The 23,036-nt window shown below is 47.9% G+C and overlaps 1 long non-coding RNA gene and 2 other non-coding genes across 3 annotated transcripts; 1 reads left to right on the forward strand and 2 right to left on the reverse strand.

Moving 5' to 3' along the window:
- Positions 1–4,168: 4,168 nt before the first annotated feature.
- Positions 4,169–4,359, reverse strand: LOC147351524 (U2 spliceosomal RNA). Its single transcript, XR_015148438.1, has one exon. It is a non-coding gene; the product is annotated as a U2 spliceosomal RNA (small nuclear RNA).
- Positions 4,360–15,601: 11,242 nt separating this feature from the next.
- Positions 15,602–15,792, reverse strand: LOC147351525 (U2 spliceosomal RNA). Its single transcript, XR_015148443.1, has one exon. It is a non-coding gene; the product is annotated as a U2 spliceosomal RNA (small nuclear RNA).
- Positions 15,793–16,043: 251 nt separating this feature from the next.
- LOC147351526 (uncharacterized) lies at positions 16,044–16,894 on the forward strand. Its single transcript, XR_015147563.1, has 2 exons — positions 16,044–16,282; positions 16,628–16,894. It is a non-coding gene; the product is annotated as an uncharacterized LOC147351526 (long non-coding RNA).
- Positions 16,895–23,036: the final 6,142 nt, after the last annotated feature.

Here is a 23,036-nt window from a genome sequence, read left to right on the forward strand (position 1 = left end):
CATTACGTGCTGAGGAAACCAAGGCTCCAAGGGGGGAGGAGGCTTTTCCAAGCCAGTTCAGTTGTCAGGACAAGACTCATGATGACTCTCAGCCCAGGGTTCAGCCCACCAGGCCTTGAGGGTGGCCTCTCTCTCCAGGGTCATCCCTCCATGGCGTCTGTTTTTCTCCTCTAAGAAATCCCTCTTCCCCAGTAGAGGTCTGAGGGTTCAGTAGTACCCAGACCTTGCCTGGAAGTACAGGGTTTTTAGGTGTCCCTCCCAACCCCCAAGGTGTCAGGGACCCCAGACCAGGAAACTCCCGGCTAAGGCTGGGTGTTTCATTCCCACACTCAAAGAAACCCTTGAGTACATTCAGTCAATCCATCATGTAGTCATGAATCATGGAGGATTTCCTGATTGCCTGCTGTGTGGCAGGCACAGTGCTGGGCACTGCGGAGATGTGGCTGAGAAGAACCAGCTTCTGGACTCAGCGCTTAGTCTGGTGGGGAGACAGCTCCGAGGAAGACCCTCCTCTCAGCAGCTGGAATCTGACCCAGGTCAGGGAGCCAACGGGAGGAAGTAGGTAGGTCCCAGCTAGTCTGTCCTTCTGTCTGGAATGCTACCTTGCCTCCTGGCCACTTAAACTTGCCTCTGATGTCACCATTGGAGAGGCCTTCATGAGCAACCCCCTCCTCCATGTAAAGTAGCTCTCCCCCCAGTCACTGTCCAGAACATTTCCCTGTTTTATTTTCCTCAATGGCTTGTGTCACTATCTGAAATGACCCTCTTGAGTCACTGTCTGCCTCTCTCTACTTCTCAATATAATGTTCACTCTATGAGGGCAGGTCCTGATCCATTTCACTGAGGCCTTCAACCTGGCAGGCACTCCATCCATGAACGCTCAAAGTAAGAATGTTTGAATGTTCTCTCTAGGAAATCCTCCAGTGCACTCTGTCCTGGGCTGTGATCTTGTGGACAAGGGCTGCAGAAATGAGGCTGCCAGGAAACAAAATGGTCATTAATGGAGGAAGGTTCCATGGGCTCCAGGCTGGATGTGGAGATGGGGACTGGAATTCGCATTTAAAGGATACTGGACTGGGCCAGGCCCCGGTGTTGCCCTGACAAACTGGGTCCCTTCCTTCACCCGCACTCTGTCCCACCTCCTCCTTGCCATTTGTTTATCAACGCCTTTCCTGGCAAAGGCAAAGGATGAAGAATGGGGGAGAGACTGCCAGTTTCAGGTCTCTTATCTTTAATCAAGTGACAGGTTCCCTCTTGGGTGAGAGGCCCAGGAGATGTAAGAGAGAGAGGAGCTGCTGCTGCTGCTGCTGCTAAGTCGCTTCAGTCGTGTCCGACTCTGCGTGACCCCACAGACGGCAGCCCACCAGGCTCCCTCGTCCCTGGGATTCTCCAGGCAAGAACACTGGAGTGGGTTACCATCTCCTTCTCCAACCCATGACGGTGAAAAGTGAAAGTGAAGTTGCTCATTCACGTCTGACTCTTAGCGACCCCATGGACTTCAGCCTACCAGGCTCCTCCGTCCATGGGATTTGCCAGGCAAGAGTACTGGAGTGGGGTGCCATTGCCTTCTCCGAAGAGAGGAGCTGCCGCTAAGTCACTTCAGTCGTGTCCGAGTCTGTGCGACCCCATAGACGGCAGCCCACCAGGCTCCCCCGTCCCTGGGATTCTCCAGGCAAGAACACTGGAGTGGGTTGCCATTTCCTTCTCCAATGCATGAAAGTGAAAAGTGAAAAGTGAAAGTGAAGTCGCTCAGTCGTGTCCAACTCTTCGCAACCCCGTGGATTGGAGCCCACCAGGCTCCTCCGCCCATGGGATTTTCCAGGCAAGAGTACTGGAGTGGGGTGCCATTGCCTTCTCCAGAAGAGAGGAGCTAGGAAGTTTCAAAGATTGTGAAGGAATCAATATCTGTGAAACTGATAGTGTTCACAGTCCACTTCAGCTAATTTCTAGCTGGGTGACTTTCACAAGTTACTTAACCTTTCTGTTCTTCAGTTTCTTCTTTTAGGGAAAATACACTTGGGTGGAGCCGAGAATTTTAAAAATTCCTAGAGCTGAGAGTCTTCCCCTGGGGACTCCAGCAAACCCACACTGTTTCAGAGATCTGTTAAGTGTTGGGAGCAGGGCCTTGTCCACAGGATAGAAGAAATAATCTCGTATTAAAAAGAAACAAAACTATACTAAAGGATCTGGACAGCTCCGTATTTCAGTGGTTTGAAAGTTCAAGGAAAATTTGCATAATGTTGGTCCATGGATATGACCCTCACAAGAAACAGTACTCCTAAGTAAACTGCCCCAACAGGGCAACAGAAAATCACACGTTGGTAAAACAAAACAGAAACCTTCACGAGACAGGTACCCAGAGCAAAACACGGAAAACACTGGAAAAGATGTAAGAAGCCTGTTGTTCATACTTGCTCTTTTCCCTGAGAGGGGTGCACTATTCCTGCAGGTACTACCATACCAGGTCAATGGGTGGAGTGGACGGAGTAAGGTTCTATTCCAACTCCCTGCTTCAAACACCCATTTACTAAAATGTCCTGGCATAGAGGATGTGGTGTTGTTTGGTTGCTAAGTCCTGCCTGACTCTTTGTGACCCCGTAGATTGCGTCATGCCCAGACTTCCCGGTGCTTCGGTATCGCCTGGAGTTGCTCAAACTCATGTCCATTGATGTGGTGATGCCATCCAACCATCTCATCCTCTGTCTTCCTTCTCCTGCCTTCAATCTTTCCCGGCATCACAGTCTTTTCCAGGGAGTGGGTTCTTCCCATCAGGTGGCCAAAGTATTGGAGCTTCAGCTTCAGCATCAGTCTTTCCAAGGACAATTCAGGGTTGATTTCCTTTAAGACGGACTGGTTTCATCTCCTTGTGGTCCAAGGGACTCCCAGGAGTCTTCTCCAGCACCACAGTTCCAAAGTTCTTCGGCCTCTGACATCTTTATAGTCCAGCTCTCACATCCCTAAATGACTACTGGAAAGACCACGGCCTTGACTATAGGGACCATTGTCGATAAAGTGATGTCTTTGCTTTTTAACACGCTGTCTAGGTTGTCATAGCTTTCCTGCCAAGAAGCAATCATTTTCTGATTTCCTGGCTGCAGTCACCATCCTCAGTGATTTTAGGGCCCAAGAAGAGGAAATCTGTCACTGCTTCCACATTTCCCCCGTTCAATTAGCAATGCAGTGATGGGACCAGATGTCATGACCTTAGTGTTTTTACTATTGAGGTTTTTTGTGTTTTTTTTTTTTAATTAATTATTTATTTTTGACTGCACTGGGTCTTCGTCGATGCTAGAGTCTTCTCTAGTTGCCAGCGGGGCTACTCTCTAATTGTGGTTTATGGGCTCTGGAGTACAGGCTCAGTAGTTGTGTCCAAGGGGTTTAGTTGCCCCAGGGCATGTGGAATCTTCCTGGACCAGGAATTGAACCAATCCCCTACACTGGCAAGCGGATTCTTAATCACTGGGCTAGGAAGGAAGTCCAGTACTGAATTTTAAGCCAGGTTTTTCACTCTCCTCCTTCATCCTCAGCAAGAGTCGTTCGTTCTGGCTTATTCATGATTTGAACTTGTGCTAACCTCAAAAGCCTGCCTTGTGTATCCAAAAGACACAGTGGCCTTATTTAGGCCCTCCTCTAAGGAGGACTCTAAGGAAAAATACAACTCAGTCAGTGGCACTGACCTCTCCTTGTCAGTCAGTCACCTGGATAAATGAAATCCCGGTACAACCGACACACTGAGTGGAAAGCCCATTATTTTAACCTCGATTCCAGGTGGAATTCGGTGCTTTTGAGCAGGAACTTCTTGAAGACAGAAAACAAAATACTGAAGTAATTACAGAGATCTCAATAGGCGAGGGGGCATAGAAACAGAAGTTTCAAGCTAGTATTCTGGTTTTATGCTGAAAATGGCATCAGGAGGGACTGGGGATATCAAGTAGGAGCCTGGACACCAACTCCTTTTGTAAAGTATGAAGTCAGAAATGAGAGCAGGAAGACCACTTTCCCAAGACTGTAAGGTAGAACGGGGTGATTTTCAGGACAACAGAGGCTTAAGCAGATGCCTCAAACTACACCTGCCAAACTGTAGAAAAACAAGAGACCAAGTTCCAGATCCAGTTGACTCCAGCAAAGAGCCAGTTTCTGCTTTTGGGTACTTCGATAAGTGTCCCCAAGGGGGTGCACCGTTCCTGGAGGTACTGCAATACCAGGTCGATGCGTGGAGTGGACGGAGCAAGCTCCTATTCCAACTCCCTGCTCCAAAAATCCACTTAATATATTGTCCTCGGATAGAGGACGTATCAGATATTAAACTGATAAGAACAGATACTACACTTGATCTTAGCCAAAAGGCCGAGAAGCGATACCGTGTCACCACCCGTCGCTGTCACCGTCCTGCTGACGTGCATATTGCACTCAGTGTGATCGGGTCCCCAGTGACTCCAGGCCTCCTTTCCTTTGCCTCGTTGACAGTGCTATGGCGGTACTACATCAGAGTCTCGAGCTGAAGTTGGATTCTCCACATCGTAAAAGAGAAATCCCGCATCTGCCGCGGCTTTGTGGTTCTCGGGCGGAAGCGCCGTCTCGAATCTGCATGCCCCGCCCCCTGTCGCCGAGAAGGCGTGGCTCCGGCGGGACCGCAGCGCCCTGGGGACGGCCTCGGGGCGGCGGCAGGGGACCTCCTCCTTGGTGCTCAGTTCAGTTCAGTTCAGTCGCTCAGTCGCGTCCGACTCTTTGCGACCCCATGAATCGCAGCACGCCAGGCCTCCCTGTCCAATACCAATTCCCGGAGTTCACTCAGACTCACGTCCATCGAGTCAGTGATGCCATCCAGCCATCTCATCCTCTGCCGTCCCCTTCTCCTCCTTCCTTGGTGCTAGTGGAGAGGAGAGACCCGACCGGAGGGGGTGCGGGGTGGCCGGCGAGAGAGACCCGTGCGACGAGCTGTTGGCCGAGAGTTTTCCTGAAGACAAGGTCGCAAGACTCACTCGCTAGAAACGCCCGGACTGCAGTGTGTTACACAGGCCTCCGCCTGCGGAGAGAGGGGCTTTGTAGGGTCGCGTGTGTGGAGGGGGCTTCGCTGCCAGGAGGAAGGCGGACGGCCCACAGTGGGGAAGGGAGGGGGCCTATGGATGCGGAGGCCGAGGCCGGGCTGCGGGAGGGGTTCACTCCAATTCCAGCGCCCTGTCCTTCGGTGCTTCTACGAACCAAACCGATCCCGGGCTTCCTACCGAAAGCTCTCTCCGCCAAGGACCTCGTTTCCCTACCCCTCCTCCTTAGCTGTGGGTCTCCCTGGTGGCTCAGATTGTCAAGAATCAGCCTGCAAGACAGGAATCACGGGCTCGATTCCTGTTTCAGAAAGGATTTCAGAAGATCCCCTAGAGGAGGAGATGGAAACCCACGACTGTATTCTTGCCTAGGAAATCCCATGGACGCAGGAGCCTGGCGGGTCACAAGGTCCCAAACAGTCGGACACTCCTTAGCGACTAAACAACAGGAAATATTCTGTTGATCTGAGTTGTCACAGCCACTAGCCACATGCAGCCAGGGAACTGTGGGCTAGTGGTTTCTCCCAATTCAGACGTACTGAAAGTGGAAAAAACACATGGGGATTTCAAAGACTTAGTATTAAAAATTGTAACATATCTCTGTAATGTTAATATTAATTACATATTGCAATGATATTTTAGATATCTGTTTGTGTGTGTGGCGGGGGGAGTGTGCCCCAGGGCTTGCAAGAACCCTGAGGAGGGATGGGATGGAAATCTCCCTGCCTTGTCATTGAAAGGATAGAGCTCTAATCACTGACCACTGGAGAATTTTGAGATAAGTTGAGTTAAAGAACATATTAAACTTAATTTCCCCCACTTCTCTTTATTTTTTTAATATGCCTAAGAATGTTTGCATTTACCTGCAGGAGGGAATTCCCTGGTGGTTCAGTGGTTAGGCCTCAGCGCTTTCAGTGCAGGAGTCCAGGTTCCATCCTAGGTTGGAAAACTGGGATCCCAAAAGCCACACGGTGTGGCCAAATTAAAAAAAACAACCAGTTATGTGTGTGCCTCACATATTTCTTGAAAGCACTGTTACAGATGGAAGTGATGAGAGGCTAAGCATCTTGCCAAATGTGAAAAGAAGTAAGGATTTGCATTAGAATCCTGCTAACCATCATGGTCAACAAAAGAGTCCGAAATGCAGTACTTGGATGCAACCTCAAAAACGACAGAATGATCTCTGTTCGTTTCCAAGGCAAACCATTCAATATCACAGTAATCCAAGTCTATGCCCCAACCAGTAACGCTGAAGAAGCTGAAGTTGAATGGTTCTATGAAGACCTACAAGACCTTTTAGAACTAACACCCAAAAAAGATGTCCTTTTCATTATAGGGGACTGGAATGCAAAAGTAGGAAGTCAAGAAACACCCGGAGTAACAGGCAAATTTGGCCTTGGAATACGGAATGAAGCAGGGCAAAGACTAATAGAGTTTTGCCAAGAAAATGCACTGGTCATAACAAACACCCTCTTCCAACAACACAAGAGAAGACTCTCTACATGGACATCACCAGACGGTCAACACCGAAATCAGACTGATTATATATTCTTTGCAGCCAAAGATGGAGAAGCTCTATACAGTCAGCAAAAACAAGACCGGGAGCTGACTGTGGCTCAGACCATGAACTCCTTATTGCCAAATTCAGACTGAAATTGAAGAAAATAGGGAAAACCACTAGACCATTCAGGTATGACCTAAATCAAATCCCTTATGATTATACATGGAAGTGAGAAATAGATTTAAGGGCCTAGATCTGATAGATAGAGTGCCTGATGAACTATGGAATGAGGTTCGTGACATGGTACAGGAGACAGGGATCAAGACCATCCCCATAGAAAAGAAATGCAAAAAAGCAAAATGGCTGTCTGGGGAGGCCTTACAAATAGCTATGAAAAGAAGAGAAGCAAAAAGCAAAGGAGAAAAGGAAAGATACTAAACATCTGAATGCAGAGTTCCAAAGAATAGCAAGAAGAGATAAGAAAGCCTTCCTCAGCGATCAATGCAAAGAAATAGAGGAAAACAACAGAATGGGAAAGACTAGGGATCTCTTCAAGAAAATCAGAGATACCAAAGGAACATTTCATGCAAAGATGAGCTCGATAAAGGACAGAAATGGTATGGACCTAACAGAAGCAGAAGATATTAAGAAGAGATGGCAAGAATACACAGAAGAACTGTACAAAAAAGATCTTCACGACCCAGATAATCACGATGGTGTGATCACTGACCTAGAGCCAGACATCCCGGAATGTGAAGTCAAGTGGGCCTTAGAAAGCATCACTACGAACAAAGCTAGCGGAGGTGATAGAATTCCAGTTGAGCTATTCCAAATCCTGAAAGATGATGCTGTGAAGGTGCTGCACTCAATATGCCAGCAAATTTGGAAAACTCAGCAGTGGCCACAGGACTGGAAAAGGTCAGTTTTCATTCCAATCCCAAAGAAAGGGCAATGCCAAAGAATGCTCCAACTACCGCACAATTGCACTCATCTCACACGCTAGTAAAGTAATGCTCAAAATTCTCCAAGCCAGGCTTCAGCAATATGTGAACCGTGAACTTCCTGATGTTCCAGCTGGTTTTAGAAAAGGCAGAGGAACCAGAGATCAAATTGCCAACATCCGCTGGATCATGGAAAAAGCAAGAGAGTTCCAGAAAAACATCTATTTCTGCTTTATTGACTATGCCAAAGCCTTTGACTGTGTGGATCACAATAGACTGTGGAAAATTCTGAAAGAGATGGGAATACCAGAACACCGGATCTGCCTCTTGAGAGATTTGTATGCAGGTCAGGAAGCAACAGTTAGAACTGGACATGGAACAACAGACTGGTTCCAAATAGGAAAAGGAGTTCGTCAAGGCTGTATATTGTCACCCTGTTTATTTAACTTATATGCAGAGTACATCATGAGAAACGCTGGACTGGAAGAAACACAAGCTGGAATCAAGATCGCCCGGAGAAATATCAATAACCTCAGATATGCAGATGACACCACCCTTGTGGCAGAAAGTGAAGAGGAACTAAAAGGCCTCTTGATGAAAGTGAAAGTGGAGAGTGAAAAAGTTGGCTTAAAGCTCAACATTCAGAAAACGAAGATCATGGCATCCGGTCCCACCACTTCATGGGAAATAGATGGGGAAACAGTGGAAACAGTGTCAGACTTTATTTTTCTGGGCTCCAAAATCACTGCAGATGGTGACTGCAGCCATGAAATTAAAAGACGCTTACTCCTTGGAAGGAAAGTTATGACCAACCTAGATGGCATATTCAAAAGCAGAGACATTACTTTGCCAACAAAGGTCCGTCTAGTCAAGGCTATGGTTTTTCCTGTGGTCATGTATGGATGTGAGAGTTGGACTGTGAAGAAGGCTGAGCGCCGAAGAATTGATGCTTTTGAACTGTGGTGTTGGAGAAGACTCTTGAGAGTCCCTTGGACTGCAAGGAGATCCAACCAGTCCATTCTGAAGGAGATCAGCCCTGGGATTTCTTTGGAAGGAATGATGCTAAAGCTGAAACTCGAGTACTTTGGCCACCTCATGCGAAGAGTTGACTCATTGGAAAAGACTCTGATGCTGAGAGGGATTGGGGGCAGGAGGAGAAGGGGATGCCAGAGGATGAGATGGCTGGATGGTATCACTGACTCGATGGACATGACTTCTGGGTGAGCTCCGGGAGTTGGTGATGGACAGGGAGGCCTGGCGTGCTGCGATTCATGGGGTCGCAAAGAGTCGGACACGACTGAGCGACTGATCTGACCTGATCTGAACCACTGGAACTTGAGGTTTTTTAAACTGGTGTCCTGCTACTTCCTTTGGGGATGATAAGAATGCCTCTCTGATGAGGGTACTTGTGAAGCTACACGAGGAAATGCAGTACATCAGAATGTCCAAGTGAGTATATCCTAGGGAATGTCCCTTCTTGGCTGTAAAGTAGAAATAATTCCATTTGAAGTCTTGCAAACCATCTATACCTACTCACCCTGAGCCTTCCTATTTCACATCTCGCTCTCCCTGGTCTTGTATTTCTGTTGGCTGCCAAGTGGCTTTGACACCCATGATGCTCACGTGGCATAGGTACACGTGTAGATGTGGACACAGACACATAGAATGTAGGTATAGTCACAAATATACAGTCATTAGTGCTGTACCTTCACCTTGATGGGAAACCTTTTGTTTGCTGGTCTATTCCGAGCACCTAGTGCTCTGAATGTACTTGACTTTTGATGAATGTGTGTTGGGTGACTGGATGAGGGTCCAATGAGACAATGTATACTGTGCTTAGGCTGGGTCTGACAAAGTCTTCAAATTTCTGAATCAGAAATTTTGAAAGAAGGCCCCAGTGTTTATCTGTGTTTTATCTGTGTTTATCAAGTCCTCCAGATGATCCTGACAAGCTCCCAAATTTGAGCATGCAGCCATTCGTGTGGGCCAAACAACACGGGTGCCTTGACAGAAGTCTATGAAACCAAGACGCTGAGTCAGGGACTTCCCGGTGGTCCAGGGGTTAAGTATGCGCCTCCCCGTGCAGGGGACACGGTGTGATTCCTGGTGCAGAACTAAGATTCCCCCATGCATGGAGGCATGTAAGTCTGAGCGCTCTGGAGCCTGTGTGTCACAACTAAGACCCGACATAGCCAGAAAGTAAACACACGTTTAAAAAGCTGAATCAAACATGTAAGGTCTCTGGGGATTGGGCCCCGTTGTGAAAGCTCTAAAGAGTCCCTCAGCTCAGATAACTGGCCGACAGCGAGTTCCCTGCACAGGGGAGCCTGATTCCCGCCCCTCAACTCACCTCTGTCTCTCTCTGGTGAGCTTGTTCCTCCCCCCTCTCAGTTGTTGGCTATTGTTCCCACGGCACTGTCACCCTCTTGGGGCTCTGACTGCTGTTTCTTGCTGATCACCCAACAGCACTCCTGAGGCCAAGGTCTCTCCAAGTGCCAGTCTCCTGTGCAGATGGATGCTGGAATCTGTCCCCATGTGGATCTGTCTCCTAAGACATTACAACCTGCTGCAACTGCCTCTTCATAACCTTCTCCACCCTCCAGCCTCCTCCAGCCTCTGCCTTCCCAGCACCAGCTATTAGGCCTTCAGTAAAAGCATAAGAAACGTCACGGAAATCAGATTTCCTGCTCAGAAAATGTTCACTTACACCTGATCAGTATCAGTATCAGTTCAGTCGCTCAGTCGTGCGACTGAGGTCATGCCAGGCCTCCCTGTCCATCACCAACTCCCAGAGACCACCCAAAGCCCTGTCCATTGAGTCAGTGATGCCGTCCAACCATCTCATCCTCTGTCGTCCCCTTCTCCTCCTGCCCTCAATCTTTCCCAGTATCAAGGTTTTTTCAAATGAGTCAGCTCTTCACATCAGGTGGCCAAAGTACTGGAGTTTCAGCTTCAACATCAGTCCTTCCAAGGAACACCCAGGACTGGTTGGATCTCCTTGCAGTCCAAGGGACTCTCAAGAGTCTTCTCCAGCACCACAGTTCAAAAGCATCAACTCTTCGGCGCTCAGCTTTCTTTATAGTCCAACTCTCAAATGACAACTGGAGAAATCACAGCCTTGACTAGACGGACGTTTGTTGACAAAGTAATGTCTCTGGTTTTCAATATGCTATCTAGGTTGGTCATAACTTTCCTTCCACAGAGTAAGCGTCTTTTAATTTCATGGCTGGAAACACCATCTGCAGTGATTTTGGAGCCCAGAAAAATAAAGTCAGCCACTGTTTCCACTGTTTCCCCATCTACTTGCCATGAAGTGATGGGACCAGATGTCATGATCTTCGTTTTCTGAATGTTGAGCTTTAAGCCAACTTTTTCACTCTCCTCTTTGACTTTCATCAAGAGGCTCTTTAGTTCTTCTTCACTTTCTGCCATAAGGGTGGTGTCATCTACATATCTGAGGTTATTAATATTTCTCCCGGCAATCTTGATTCCAGCTTGTGCTTCCTCCAGCCCAGCGTTTCTCATGATGTACTCTGCATACAAGTTAAATAAGCAGGGTGACAAGATACAGCCTTGACGTTCTACTTTTCCTATTTGGAACCAGTCTGTTGTTCCATGTCCAGTTCTAACTGTTGCTTCCTGACCTGCATATAGGTTTCTCGAGAGGCAGATCAGGTGGTCTGGTATTCCCATCTGTTTCAGAACTTTCCACAGTTTATTGTGATCCACACAGTCAAAGGCTTTGGCATAGTCAATAAAGCAGAAATAGATGTTTTTCTGGAACTCTCTTGCTTTCTCAATGATCCAGTGGATGTTGGCAATTTGATCTCTGGTTCCTCTGCCTTTTCTAAAACCAGCTTAAACATTTGGAAGTTCACGGTTCACGTATTGCTGAAGCCTGGCTTGGAGATCATACATCTGATCATACCTCCGCAAAAACCACTTGAAAAGGCTGGCTATTGCATTCCCAACCTCAAACTGCAGTGAAGGTCCTGTCTGAAAAGGAGACTCCAGGGGTTTTCCCTGGCAGTTCAGAGGTTAGAACTCCACACTTTCACTGCCAAAGGCAAGGGTTCAATACCGGCTAAGGGATCTAAGATCCCACAAGCCCGGTGGCATGGCCAGAGAAAGAAACGAACCAAAAACCCCAGAAGGAGAGAAAGGAACCTGTTCAACTTCACACCACTTTGCTTCAGACTTGGGCAGTGACAGACCGAACCACCAGGGGGCAGCATCTGCCCCTTTTCTGCTCTGGCCTGGGCTCTGGGGCTCGGTTTTGGATGGGTTGCGTCCGAATGGGCCCCTGGTGGGAGAAAAGGGTCTCTAAGGGGCCCCTTCCCACAGTTTTTCTTTTCACATTCATCTTAGTAGTAGGTTGTGTTTCCCCCATTTTATTTTTCTTTTCTTGGCCTTGGCATCTTATTTCCCAAACCAGGAATGTAACCTGTGTCCTGTACAGTGGAAGAACGGAATTCTAAGCCTGGACCACTGGGGAACTCCCTCTCCAATGTGTATTCTTGAGGAAGCAAAGCGGGAATTTGACATTCATTGTCCATGTGATTCCCTGGTGGAAGCTGCTCGTGGACCTCGTCTCCCCTCCCACCCCTCCTCCTGCAGACTCCTCTCCTCCCTTCAGTTGTGCACTCAGACAGGTCCTCGGTTGGGATGCAGTGGAGACAAGGATGTCCTCAGCTGCTTCCTAGGAGAGCTCCACCCATCCTGTACCCTCCCCTACTCCAGAGCCTGAGTTGTCCTGGGGAAAGGGACCTGGAATCATCTAAGCCCCTCATTACGTGCTGAGGAAACCAAGACTCCCAAGGGGAGGTGGCTTTTCCAAGCCAGTTCAGTTGTCAGGACAGGAGTCATGATGACTCTCAGCCCAGGGTTCAGCCCACCAGGCCTTGAGGGGGCCTCTCTCTCCAGAGTCATCCCTCCCATGGCCTCTGTTTTTCTCCTCTAAGAAATCCCTCTCCCCAGTAAAGGCCTGAGGGTTCAGTATTACCCAGACCTTGCCTCAAAGTACAGGGTTTTATAGGTATCCCTCCCAACCCCCAAAGTGTCGGGGACCGGAGACCCGGAAACTCCCGGCTAAGGCCGGGTGCTTGGTTCCCACACTCAAGGAAACTCTTGAGTACGTTTAGTCAATCCATCATATAGTCATGAATTATGGAGGATTTCCTGATTGCCTGCTGTATGTCAGGCACAGTGCTGGGCACTGCAGAGCTGCGGCTGAGAAGAACCAGCTTCTCGGCTCAGCGCTTAGTCTGGTGGGGAGACAGCTCTGAGGAAGACCCTCCACTCAGCAGCTGGAATCTGACCCAGGTCAGGGAGCCAATATGAGGAAGCGGTAGGTTCTAGCTAGTCTGTCCTACTGTCTGGAATGTTTCTTTGCCTCCTGGCCACTTAAACTTGCGTCTGATATCACCACTGGAGAGGCCTTCATGAGCACCCCTCCCCCATGTAAAGTAGCTCTCCCCCCAGTCACTGTCCAGAACATTTCCCTGTTTTATTTTCCTCGATGGCTTATGTCACTGTCTGAAATGACTCTCTAGAGTCATTGTCTGTCTCTCCCTATTTCTTACTATAATGTTCACTCTATGAGGGCAGGTCCTGATCCATTTCACTGAGGCCTTCAACCTGGCAGGCACTCCATCCATGAATCCTCAAAGAACGTTTGAATGTTCTCTTTAGGAAATCCTCCAATGCATTCTGTCCTGGGCTGTGATCTTGTGGACAAGGTCTGCAGAAATGAGGCTGCAGGGAAACAAAATGGTCATTAATGGAGGAAGTTTCCACGGGCTCCAGGCTGGATGTGGAGATGGGGACTGGAATTCCCATTTAAAGGATACTGGACTGGGCCAGGCCCCGGTGTTGCCCTGACAAACTGGGTCCCTTCCTTCACCTCCTCCTTGCCATTTGTTGATCAACACCTTTCCTGGCAAAGGCAGAGGATGATGGATGGAGGAGAGACTGCCAGTTTCAGGTGTCTTATCTTTAATCAAGTAACAGGTTCCCCCTTGGGTGAGAGGCCCAGGAGATGTAAGAGAGGAGCTAGGAAGTTTCAAAGATTGTCGAGGAAACAAGATCTGTGAATCAGATATTGTTCACAGCCCACTTCAGCTAATTTCTAGCTGGGTGACTTTCACAAGTTACTTAACCTTTCTGTTCTTCAGTTTCTTTTTTTAGAGAAAATACACTTGGGTGGAGCCGAGAATTTAAAAAATTCCTAGACCTGAGGGTCTTCCCCTGAGGACTCCAGCAAACCCACACTGTTTCAGAGATCTGTTAGGTGTTGGGAGCAGGGCCTTGTCCACAGGATAGAAGAAATAATCCCGTATTAAAAAGAAACAAAAGTAGTAAATGATCTGGACAGCTCCGTATACAGTGTTTTGAAAGTTAAAGGAAATTTTGCATCATGTTGGTCCATGGATATGACCCTCACAAGAAACAGTACTCCTAAGTAAACTGCCCCAACAGGGCAACAGAAAATCACACATTGATAAAATAGAAACCTTCACGAGACAGGTACCCAGAGCAAAACACGGAAAACACTGAAAAAGATGTAACAAGCCTGTTGTTCATACTTGCTCTTTCCCCTGAGAGGGGTGCACTATTCCTGCAGGTACTACCATACCAGGTCAATGGGTGGAGTGGATGGAGTAAAGTTCTATTCCAACTCCCTGCTCCAAACATCCATTTACTAAAAAGTCCTGGCACAGAGGATCTGGTGTTGTTTCATGTTGTTCGGTTGCTAAGTCCTGTCTGACTCGTTGCAACCTTGTAGACTGCATCATGCCCAGACTTTCCGGTCCTTCGGTATCTCCTGGAGCTGCTCAAATTCATGTCCATTGATGTGGTGATGCCATCCAACCATCTCATCCTCTGTCTTCCTCTTCTGCTTTCAATCTTTCCCGGCATCACAGTCTTTTCCAGGGAGTGGGTTCTTCCCATCAGGTGGCCAAAGTATTGGAGCTTCAGCTTCAGCATCAGTCTTTCCAAGGACAATTCAGGGTTGATTTCCTTTAAGACGGACTGGTTTGATCTTGCTTTCCAAGGGACTCTCAGGAGTCTTCTCCAGCACCACAGTTCCAAAGTTCTTCGGCCTCTGACATCTTTATAGTCCAGCTCTCACATCCCTCCATGACTACTGGAAAGACCACAGCCTTGACTATAGGGACCATTGTCGATAAAGTGATGTCTTTGCTTTTTAACACGCTGTCTAGGTTGTCATAGCTTTCCTGCCAAGAAGCAATCATTTTCTGATTTCCTGGCTGCAGTCACCATCCTCAGTGATTTTAGAGCCCAAGAAGAGGAAATCTGTCACTGCTTCCACATTTCCCCCATTCAATTAGCAATGCAGTGATGGGACCAGATGTCATGACCTTAGTGTTTTTACTATTGAGGGTTTTTTATTTTTGACTGCACTGGGTCTTCATTGATGCTAGAGTCTTCTCTAATTGGCATCGGGGGCTACTCTCTAATTGTGGTTTATGGGCTCTGGAGTACAGGCTCAGTAGTTGTGTTAAAGAGGCTTAGTTGCCTCAGGGCATGTGAAATCTTCCTGGACCAGTATTTGAACCCATCCCTTGCCATTGGCAAGTGGATTCTTAATCACTGGGCTAGGAAGGAAGAGTCATTCCTTCTGGCTTATTTTGATTTGAACTTTGTGCTGAGCTGAAGAGCCTGCCTTGTATATCCAAAAGACACAGTGGCTCTTACTTTAGGCCCTTTCTTTTCTAAGTATTAACTCCAAGTAATAACACAACTTCTGCAATGGTACTCATCTCTCTTTGTCGGGCAGTCACCTGTATAAATGAAATCTCAGTATAAACAACACACACACTGAGCCGAAAACCCAACATTTTAACCTAGACTGCAGGTGGATCTTGGTGGCTTTCTGCGGGAACTGCCTGAAGTCAGAAAACATGATTACAGAAGTAACATTAAAGACATAGAAAGAAGTAAGTCAGGGGTGAGTAGATAGAAGATCTCATGCCTCCTGCCAGGAAGAAAGAAAAAAGGATGTAAACAAACCATAAAAAACCTCCCTGAGATAGCCAAATCCTTTACAGGAAAGGACCAGATTCTGCTTTTGGACACTTCCGTCTGTGTCCCCGAGGGGGTGCACCGTTCCTGGAGGTACTGCAATACCAGGTCGATGCGTGGAGTGGACGGAGCAAGCTCCTATTCCAACTCCCTGCTCCAAAAACCCATTTAATATATTGTCCTCGGATAGAGGACGTATCAGATATTAAACTGATAAGAACAGATACTACACTTGATCTTAGCCAAAAGGCCGAGAAGCGATAGTGTGGCACCGCCCACCGCTGTCACCGTCCGGCTGTCGTGCACGTTGCACTCAGTGTGACCGGGTCCCCGCTCACTCCAGGTCTCCCTTCCTTTGCCTCGTTGACAGTGTTATGGCGGCACTACACCAGACTCTCGAGCAGAAGTTGGATTCTCCACATTGTAAAAGAGAAATCCCGCATCTGCCGTGACTTTGTGGTTCTCGGGCGGAATCTGTATCTGCATGCCCCGCCCTCTGTGGCCAAGAAGGCGTGGCTCCGGCGGGACCGCAGCGCCCTGGGGACGGCCTCGGGGCGGCGGCAGGGGAGCTCCTCATTGGTGCTGGTGGAGAGGAGAGACCCGACCGGTGCGGGTGCGGGGTGGCCGACGAGAGGGACCCGTGCGACGAGCTGTCGCAAGACAAGGTCGCAAGACTGATTCGCCAGAAACGTCCGGACTGCAGTGTGTTACTCAGGCTTCCTCCTGCGGAGAGAGGGGCTCCGTAGGGTCGGGTGTGTGGAGGGGGCTTCCCTGCCAGGCGGAAGGCGGATGGCCCACAGTGGGGAAGGGAGGGGGCGTGTGGATGCGGAGGGCGGGGCCGGGCCGCGGGAGGGGTTCACTCCAACTCCAGCGCCCTTGTCCTTCGGTGCTTCTACAACCAAACCGATCCTGGGCCTCCTACCGAAAGCTCCCTCCGCCTAGACCCTCGTTTCCCTGCCCCTCATCAGCTGTGGGCTTCGCTGGTGGCTCAGATTGTCAAGAATCCGCCTGCAAGACAGGAATCACGGGCTCGATTCCTGAGTCGGAAAAATCCCCTAGAGGAGGAAATTGAAACCCACGACTGTGTTCTTGCCTAGGAAATCCCATGGACGCAGGAGCCTGGCGGGTCACAAGGACCGAAACAGCTGGACACAGAGACTAAACAACAGGAAACATTCTATTGATCTGAGCCGTCACAGCCACTAACCACATGCAGCCAGGGAACTCTGGGCTGGTGGTTTCTCCCAATTCAGAGGTACTGAAAGTGGAAAAAACACATGGGGATTTAAAACTTAATATTAAAAATTGTAAAAAAAAAAATCTCTGTAATGATGATATTAATTACATATTGAAATGATATTTTAGATGTTGTGTTTTATTTGTGGGGGGTTTGCAAGGGTTTGCCAGAACCGGAAGAGGGATGGAACCCCTGCCCTTGTCATTGGAAAGCATGGAGTTCTAACCACTGGACCACCAGAATTTGAGAAATCTTGAGTAAAGAACGTATTAAACTTAATTTCACTCACTCCTCTTTATTTTTTATATGCCTTAAGAATATTTAAATTTACCTGGGCAAGGGAATTCCTTGGTGCTCCAGTGGTTAGGCTTCAGTATTTTCAGTGCAGGAGCCCAGGTTCCATCCTTGGTTGGAGAACTGGGATCCCAAAAGCCACACAGCGTGGCCTAAGGGGAGAAAGTTATGTTTGTGACATATATTTCTTGAAAGCATTGTTACAGATGGAAGTGCTGAGAGGCTAAGAAAGTTGCCTAATGTGAAAAGAAGTCAGGAGTTGCATTCAAGCATCCTGCTAACCAGGGGTCCTGATATTCTAACTGGGGATGATAAGAATGCCTCTCTGATGCGGGTACTAGTGAATCTACCCGTGGAAATGAAAGCACAGGGGGATGTCTTGATGAGTATACCCTAGGGAAAGTTACTTCTTGCCTGTAAAATAGGCATTTGATTCCAATTTACAGTCTTGTGAACTATCTCTGCCTACTCACCCTGAGGATTCCTGTTTCATATCCCACTTTCCCTGGTCTTATGTTTCTGCTGGGCTGCCAAGTTGCTTTGACACCCATGATGCTCACGTGGCATAGATACACATGTGGATATGGACACAGACATAGAATATGAGTATATTCACAAATATACAGCCATTAGTCCTGTATTGTCTTTCACCTTGATGGTAAATATTTTGTTTGCAGGTGTATTATCAGCACCTATGGTAGTGCTCTGAACGTACTTGACTCTTGATGAATAAGTGTTGAATGAATGGTTGAGGGTCCAATGAGATAATGTATAATGTGCTTAGCTTGGGCCTGACAAATTCCTCAAATTTCTTGATCAGAAATTCTGGAAGAAGACCCCGGCTCTGTTTTTATCAAGTCCTCTACATGATACTGGCAAATTCCCAAATTTGAGCATGCATCCATTCAAAGCTATGCCCCCCCCAATGTGGGTCAAACAACATGGCTGACTTGACAGAAATCTATGAAATTAAGAAGCTGAATCAGGGACTTTCTGGTGGTCCAGTGGTTAAGTATTCGCCTCCCTATGCTGGGGACACAGTTTGATTCGTGGTCTGGACCTAAGATTCCCCCATGCTTCAAGGCAACTAAGTCTGAGTGCTCAGGAGCCTGTGTGCCACAACCAAGACCGGATACAGCCAGATAAGTAAATTCTTTTTTTTTTTTCTTTTTTTTAATTAAACCTATAAATTCTCTGGGGATTGGCCCCTATTGTGAACGTTCTAAAGAATCTCTCAGCTTGGATAACTGGCCGACAGCGAGTTCCCTGCAGAGCGTGAGCCTGATTCTCTCCCCCCAACTCACCTCTCTGTCTCTCTCCGGTGGGCTTGTTCCTCCTCCCTCAAAGTTGTTAGCTATTGCTCCCATGACACTGTCACCCTCCTGGGGCTCTGGCTGCTGTTTCTTGCTGATCACCTAACAGCCCTCCTGAGGCCAAGGTCTCCCCAAGTGCCCATGTCCTGTGTAGATGGATGCTGGAATCTGTCCCCATGTGGATCTGTCTCCTAAGACATTACAATCTGCTGCAACTGCCTCTTCATAACCCTCTCCACCCTCCAGCCTCCTCCAGCCTCTGCCTTCCCAGCACCAGCTATTAGGCCCTTGTAAAAGCATAAGACAGAGAAGGCAATGGCACCCTACTCCAGTACTCTTGCCTGGAAAATCCCATGGACGGAGGAGCCTGGTGGGCTGCAGTCCATGGGGTCGCTAAGAGTCGGACACGACTGAGCAACTTCACTTTCACTTTCATGCAGTGGAGAAGGAAATGGCAACCCACTCCAGTGTTCTTGCTTGGAGAATCCCAGGGACGGGGGAGCCTGGTGGGCTGCCGTCTATGGGGTCGCACAGAGTCGGACACGACTGAAGTGCCTTAGCAGCAGCAGCAAAAACATAAGAAATGTCACTGAAATCAAATTTCCTGCTCAGAAAATGTTCATTTACATTTGATCTTACCTCCACAAAAACCATTTGAAAAGGGTGGCTTTTCCATTCTCAACCTCAAACTGAAGTGGAGGTCCTGTCTGAAAGGATGACTCCAGGGGAATTCCCTGGCAGTTCAGAGGTTAGAACTCCACGCTTTCACTGCCAAGGGCAAGGGCTCAATACCTGGTAGGGGATTTAAGATCCCACAAACTGGGTGGCATGGCCAGAAAAAGAAACAAACAAAAAGACCCCAGAAGGAAAGAAAGGAACCTGTCCAACTTGAGTGAAGTCAGTGAGTGAAGTCGCTCAGTCGTGTCCGACTCTTTGCGACCCCATGGACTATAGCCTAACCAGGTTCCTCCGTCCATGGGATTTTCCAGGCAAGAATACTGGAGTGGGTTGCTGCCGGGGACCAGCCCCGGTGGATCCAGGGAATTCGAAGGGAGACGGCTTTGGTGATCAGGAAACAACAGCTTACTTAAATGTTAAAGATATAAAGAGTGGTTAAATAAGGATAGCTCAGTGAGAAAATTTAGTGGAGAAAAGAGGCTGAATAATTCAGCCAGAAAGTGAGAGAAAGAAAGACATGGGGAGACCAAGCTTCGGTGAACAAGGCCCACACCTTATTTTCCAAAGTAGTTTTTATACCTTAAGTTATGCATAGAGGATAATGGGGAAAGGGGTAGAGTCATGCAGTAAGCCAGGCTTTCTTCCTGCAAACTTATCATATGCAAAAGTTTAGGTGATTTGCATCATCTTCTGGCCCGGAGACCTGTTAACATTTTAAGACCCTTTCTTCAGAAAACTTATTTTTCTCTAAAGGTGATTAGTCAGGCGCCACCCTCCAAAAGCATTAGATAAAGTTGCATTCCTATAGGGCAAAGGTGTGGTGGGCTATAACAACAAAAAGAATTAACTCAAGGGTCCAAGGTTACAAACATTAAAGCTACTACTTACACCAAGTATATTAATCAATACACTGCCAGGGACACAGCAGGTAAGGGATATGGAGACTTAGCAGCAAACATTGGCCCAACAAGTGAAAAACCCTTCACCAATACAATTTCTAATCAATCTTTTAACTGCTCAAAGGAATCTGTATTTAGACAGTTTAGAACATCTCATGCCTCTCACAGTTGGGAGGCTCTGAACATCACATGTGGCTGGAAAAACCTATTCAGGCAGGCTAGAGGACTTCCAAAGGAGTTTGTAGGTTGAAACACTATCACACCCAGGAACTTTATTAACTGGAGCTGTAAGGTAATTCTTTTTTCAGAGAGAGGTAGTGGGGGACAGCCCCCCATAAAGTCAGAGGTGTAGGTGAGAGCACAAAGCAGAAAATAGGCAGACTCTGGTTTTGGGGGTAAATGCTCGAGAATTTCCAGGGGGACTCCTGAGGCTCGATCCCGCCTTTGCGTATGCCGAGCCTCCTTCCTCATGACCTTTGCCACGGGCGGAGTTCCTCACGCTGGCTCCCGGCAGGTTGCCATTTCCTTCTCCAGGAGATCTTCCCGAACCAGGGATTGAACCCAGGTTTCATGCATCGTAGGCAGACACTTTACCGTCTAAGCCACCAGGGAAGATCCAACTTGACTCCTCCCCTTTTCTTCAGACTTAGGCAGTGACAGACTCATCCACCAGGGGGCAGCATCTGCTCCTTTTCCGCCCTGGCCTGAACTCTGGGACTTGGTTTTGGATGAGTTGCTTCTGAATGGGCCCCTGGCCAGAGAAAAGGGTCTCTAAGACCCCCTTCCCACAATTTTTCTTTCTTTTTTTTTTTTTCACACTCAGACTAATTAGTAGGTTGTGTTTTCCCCATTTTATATATTAATTAATTTATTTATTAATTAATTTATTTATTTTTGACCTTGGGATGTTAGATCCCCAACCAGGGATGTAACTTGTGCCCTGTGCTGTGGAAGAAGAAGAGAATTGTAACCAGTGGACAGCCAGGGAATTCCCTCTTTGTTTTATTCTTGAGGAAGCATAGGTGGGATTCGAAATATGGCTCTTTGTGATTTCCAGTCTGAAGCCGCTCCTGGACCTCCACTCCCCTCCCCATCCCTCTACCTGCAGACTCCTCTCCTCCCTTCAGTTGTGCACTCAGGTACTTGGTTGAGATGCTGTGGAGACAAGGATGTCCTCAGCTGCTTCCCAGGTGAGCTCCACCCATCCTGTACTTTCCCCTATTCCAGAGCCTGGGCTGTTTTGGGGAAAGCGACCTGGAATCATCTAAGGTCCTCATTGCATGCAGAGGAAACCAAGGCTCCCAGGGCGAGGTGGCTTTTCCAAGGCAGTTTACTTGACAGGGCAAGACTCATGATGACTATCAGTCCAGGGTTCAACCCACCAGGCTTTGGTGGGGGTGGGGACAGCCTCTCTCTCCAGTTCCATCCCTCCCATGGCCTCTGATTTTCTCCTCCAAGAACTCTCTCCTCCCCAGTAAAGTCGTGAGGGTTCAGTATTACCAGACCTTTCCTGAACGTGCAGGGTTTTATAGGTATCCCTCCCAACCCCCAAGGTCTCAAGGACCACAGACCAGGAAACTCCCAGTTAAGGCTGGGTGCTTGGTTCCGACACTCAAGGAACTTCTTGAGTATATTTAGTCAATCCATCATGTAGTCATGAAACACGGAAGATGTTCTGATTGCCTACTGTGTGGCCAGCACCGTGCTGGGCATTGCAGAGCTGTGGTTGTGAAGAACCAGCTTCTGGGCTCAGCGCTTAGTCTGGTGGGGATCCAGCTCTGACGAAGAACATCAGTCAGCAACTGGAATCTGACCCAGGACAAGGAGCCAATGGGAGGAACTAGATACGTGCCAGCTAGTCTGTCCTTCTGTCTGGAATTCTTCCTTGACTCTTGGCCAATTAATCTTGCCTCTGATGTCACCATTGGAGAGGCTTTCATGAGCACCTCTCCCCCATGTAAAATAGCTCTCTCACCAGTCACTCTCCAGCATATTTCCCTGTTTCCCTTCATGGCTTGTATCACTATCTGAAATGAGCCTCTTGAGTCATTGTGTGTCTCTCCCACTTCCTCTTTATAATGTCCATTTCATGAGGGCAGGCACTGAGACCTTCAACCTGACGGGCACTCCATCTGTGAATGCTTAAAGTAAGAATGTTCAAATATTCTCTGTAGCGTATCCTCCAATGCACTATGTTCTGGGCTGTGATCTTGTGGACAGAAAGGGCTGCAGAGGTGAGGCTGCCAGGAAATAAAATGATCACTAATGGAGGAAGGCTCCCTGGGCCCCAGGCTGGATTTGGAAGTGGGGACTGGAGTTCCCATTTAAAGGAGACTGGACTTGGGTAAGCCCACAACCTGGTGTTGTCCTGACAAACTGGGCCCCTTCCTTCACCCCCAACTTGCCCCACTACCTCCTTCCCATTTGTTCATCAACACCTTTCCTGGCGAAGGCAAAGGATGAAAGGTGGGGTGAGATTGCCAGTTTCAGCACCCTTATCAGATAATCAAATGACAATTTCCTTCTTGGGTGTGAGGCCCAGGAAATGTAGATGTTTTCTGTTGTACAACGATTGTTCACAGCTCATTTCTGCTAATTTCTATCTGGGTGACTTTGGACAAGCTTCTTAATCTTTCTGTTCTTCAGTTTCTTCTTTTAGGAAAAGCACACTTGGGTGGAATCTTGAATTTAAAAAATTCCCAGAGCTGAGAGTCTTCCCCTGGGGACTCCAGCAACCCTGAACCGTTTCAAAGTTCTGTTAGGTGTTGAGAGCAGTGCCTTGTCACTGGATAAAAGAAATAATCCAGTAGTAAAGACAAACAAAACTACTAAGGGAGCTGGAAACAGCCTTATTACAGTGCTTTGAAATATAAAAGAGAAATTTAACATAAAATTGGTGCATGGATATAGTCCTTACAAGAAATAGTACTCCTAATTAAACTGCCCAAACAAGAAAATAGAATAACACACATTTGCAAAACAAAACAGAAAGCCCCATATAGATCTGTACCCAGTAACAAAAAGATGAGGAAGACATTGAAAAAGATGTAACAAGTGTATTGTTCATACTTTCTCGTTTCCCTGA

This window comes from Bos grunniens, chromosome 19 (assembly GCF_055505025.1).
Source record: "Bos grunniens cultivar Pamir isolate PY7600 chromosome 19, Bosgru_T2T1.0, whole genome shotgun sequence".
Lineage (NCBI taxonomy): Eukaryota > Metazoa > Chordata > Mammalia > Artiodactyla > Bovidae > Bos > Bos grunniens.